This window comes from Thalia democratica, chromosome 2, assembly GCF_965202585.1.
Source record: "Thalia democratica chromosome 2, ktThaDemo2.hap1.1, whole genome shotgun sequence".
In the NCBI taxonomy this organism is placed as follows: domain Eukaryota; kingdom Metazoa; phylum Chordata; class Thaliacea; order Salpida; family Salpidae; genus Thalia; species Thalia democratica.
In genome coordinates, this window is record NC_139166.1 from 87,704,226 (window position 1) to 87,707,660 (window position 3,435).

The 3,435-nt window shown below is 24.5% G+C and overlaps 1 pseudogene; it reads left to right on the forward strand.

The window, feature by feature from the left end:
* The first annotated feature begins 2,260 nt into the window (after nt 1–2,260).
* LOC145829079 (smad nuclear-interacting protein 1 pseudogene) lies at nt 2,261–2,860 on the forward strand (annotated as a pseudogene).
* The last annotated feature ends 575 nt before the right edge of the window (nt 2,861–3,435 follow it).

The following is a 3,435-nucleotide window of genomic DNA, read 5'->3' on the forward strand; positions in this document are numbered from 1 at the left end:
AACCTATGCTTAAAATCTTCATGATGCAGCCAACTTTTTTTTTTAAGTTTTAAACTGTTTTTAACTCATATTTTAGAAATTTTTCAGATTAAATCAGCAAAAAATAAAAACTATAAAACATTTTAAAATGCTCACATTAGAATTAGAGTGTATTAAGCTTTTCATAGTTAAGCACAACTTTCATTTCTTTAACGTGTTTGTTTTTGTTTAAGTTTATTCATGATAAAAATATATTTTAAATTAAACAGAAAACTACAATGTTAATTTTAAGAATATTAAAAAACTAGCCACATGTCTGAAAAACTTCTAAATAAGTACTTGAAAATAAAGAAAAATATTCTTTTTCAACAAAATATTGAAACTAGATTAACTTAATATCATTGTATACTAGAAAAAGTTTTCCCTGAGATTTAAAAAAAATTTTAACACTTCCTTGAAATTGTTTTAGAATATCATAATTACCCTGAGTGTTTCTGAGTTAAAAAAATAAAAAATTTCCAGAGTCTTCCTGAGATTATCTATATTTTTAATTTTCATTAAGTTTACCTGAGTTCACTGAGTGTTTGGCAATTCAGTGATAAATTTAAAGTTTGAGATAAAAACTACAATTTTAATTCTAAGAATATTGAATAACTAGCCACAAGGCTAAATAATTTCTAATTAAGCACTTAAAAAAAAATAAAACTAATTTTTTGAACAAAATATTAAAACTGGATCAACCAAATCTTATTATATAATTAGAAATATTTTCTAAGAGATTAAAAAGAAATTTAATACTTTCCGAATTTTATAGAAAAAATCAAATATGCCCTGAATTTTATTAGGAATAAAAAAATAATAAAATTCTCTGAGTTTCCCTGACTTCCTTGAGTTAGTGGCAACCCTGTTGTACTTACATATATTTTAACAAACAGCTTAAAAACTATGTTTTAATTCTGTTTAAATATCAATGCTCTCATTGAAGTTAAATGACTTACTGTAAGCAAAAAACATTTGTTAAAATTTTTATTTTTTAAGTTGTGATTTGGTTAACTAGAAAAGGACAATTTTCAAAATCTCTATCAAATCAAGAATTTGACACATCTATCATTTTAAATTGTTTTTGACTTGTATATAGATTTTGTATAAAATCTTTTTACTTTAATAAAACAAATTACAAATAAATTTTTTTTATTAAATTGATGCTGACTCTTTTTCTCTTAGAATTAGTTGATCTCAATAATTTAGACATAATAAATGTTCAATGTTCACACAACTAAAAACAATAAAAAATATATTGAGACAATGCTAATGTGTTAATGTAACCAAATACACAGTCTTTAAAAGTTTTTACACAACAACGTTTTCACATTTTAAAGTTGTTTATGAAAATATAATTCCATTGCTTTTATTTATACAATGTCTTTAAGCATGTAACTTTATTTCAAAAACCATTTAAACATAGCATCTCTTATTTGTCTGTCTCTGTAAGTTTCAAAATATATTTTTTTTTAATAATTATTTAAGAGATTTATAATATGGAACAAATATCTTTTTTTCATACCCAATTGAACTTATAAACATGTAGGCTTATTTTACAAATTTATTAAATCATCTAGCAAAATTAGCTACAATTACATAATTTTTTAAATTCAGAAAATAAAATTTTTCACTAACTTTATGCTAACTATACTTTTGTAACTGTTTTAAATATAGTTTGACTAAATAATAACCTTTTGATTTTGTTGAATGTAAAAAAAAACTTATTTCAATATCTAATTATTTTTATTTAAACAATTATTTTATTTCTTGTGCTAGATTGCTTTTGTAGCATTTTATTAATGCAAAGTTGTATACACATATTTACTCGAGCATGACATTTTCACTTAAAACGATTTAACAGTTATTACATGTTCATAATTCTTTATTTTTTTTATAACTTGTTCTACTAGCTTCAAAACACAATTAGTATATTGATATAGAAATAGTCACATATTTATCCAATTATAATAGTTAAAATTAAAACAAATGAACTTTATTCATGATTTAGAGATTAGTTGTTGATTGCAAAAATTTATGGCTAGTTTTAATAAAATTCTTATAAAACAAATTCCAATTTCACATTAATGCTATGAAATTTTTAAACTTAAGAAGATTATGATCCCTGAAAATAAAATAAATTTATCTTTTGCGCCACTAGTGGGCAACTTTGCCAAAGTCCGTAACTGTTAACATTTTTTGTTCATAAACTTGATATTTATGTAAAATTAATCATTTCACAATGACACGCGCAAGACGAACAACAGTAAAGTCGACCGGGAAAAGAAGTCCTCGCAAGCAACTTCAAACAAAAGCAGGATTGAAACTATCATTATCATCAGTAAAGAAGAATCCTCGCTCAGATATCAAGAGACTTGTCAATAGAGAAAAGCCAAACCTAGGGTTAAGTGGAAACCTCACCGCTGACACCAATACTTACAAGGGCGTCGTTATAAATTACAACGAGCCTCCGGAGGCATCAATGTCTAAGACAAAATGGAGGTTGTACGTTTTCAGAAATGATGAACATTTTAAACCTCTTCACATGCACCGACAAAGCGCGTTTTTGATGGGAAGCAATTCAAGAATCTGCGATGTTCCGATTTATCACCCATCAATAAGCCAGCAACACTGCGTATTCCAATACAGAGAAGTGAATAGAAAAATACGCTGTGTTGAGAAAAAGGTCGTACTGCCTTATATATTCGACCTCAACAGCACAAATGGAACTTTTCTGAATGGGTACAAAATTAAACCGAAAAGATACTACGAATTGAAAGAAAAAGATAACCTACAATTTGGTCTATCACAAAGGGAATATATTGTTATAAATGGTGACTAAATGATGAAATGAAAATATTAAACTGTTGTTGTTGAAGATTTTGTATTAATTAGAGTAATTGTATATTGTTTCAAATATCTATGTTCTATTAAGTACTATTAAATGACACAGTATTTGTTTAATAATGATTTTAATAAAAGTGTAAATTTACAACAAATGCTCGTCTTTTATGTAATTAAACTTTATTTATTTTAAGTTCCTAAATATATGTAATATTTATAGCACTAAATACTAACAAATTAAGATAACGGTATTTCTTTAAAGTTTTTATTATACCTATTATGAATTACAAAATTTTTTTTTTGATCAATGATGTATATATATAGTTAAGATAAAATTTTTATCAAAAATGTAAATTTTCAGTTATTCTTATCAGTAGAGCAGCTAATAGAAGATAAAATTTTAAATAATTTTACAGAAAATAGATTTTAACGTAATAAAAGCATAAAAAAAGAACAAAAAATAGCAAATCTTAAACTTTATACAAACAACAAAATATTTTTTAATTAAATTTCTGTAATTTTTAGATATTGTCTTTACATCACATGAATCCAATAACCAAAAATTAAGAGAAA